We start from the raw sequence: 548 nt of genomic DNA, 5'->3' as shown, positions 1-548 counted from the left end.
TGCAACCGTCATCCAACCGCTGGCTCCCTCTGCCCCCTCACACAGTCCTTGGAGTACATTGCCGTCCATTGCCATGGCAACAGTGGGGGCGGTAGATGGAAAGGACTGTCTAGAGTGACAGCCTTGACAAGAGTCTGGACCCTCAGATGACCCTGGGGGGAAGGCAAGGGAAGGAATATGGTGAAATGGACAGGAGTGAGCCCGGAAAAGGTCAACTCTGTTAGTCACGTGTGATAATGGTCATGGGGTTCAAGGGCATCCACATTATAGCCTCCTTCTGTCCCCTGACAAAGGCCAGCCCTAGAATACAATAAGACCCGGAAGATACTCATGAAGAAAACAGTAGAAGAGTGCAACCTAAGCGTTTTCTTTGTTTAAACCATTTTTGTTAGTCCGTACACGAAGGCTTATTTCCTCATTCTTGTTGTCCATGCAGAAAATTGACAAAATCTAATTAAATTTCTGCTGCTCATCCTTCCCCGACCATGGCAGTCAGAGCAAGTGGGCTTGTCATCATTACTGCCCATTGTGCTGTAACATGAGTTGCA

This window comes from Cynoglossus semilaevis, chromosome 9 (genome assembly GCF_000523025.1).
Source record: "Cynoglossus semilaevis isolate Cse_v1.0 chromosome 9, Cse_v1.0, whole genome shotgun sequence".
Lineage (NCBI taxonomy): Eukaryota > Metazoa > Chordata > Actinopteri > Pleuronectiformes > Cynoglossidae > Cynoglossus > Cynoglossus semilaevis.
Note: the sequence above shows the minus strand (reverse complement) of the source record.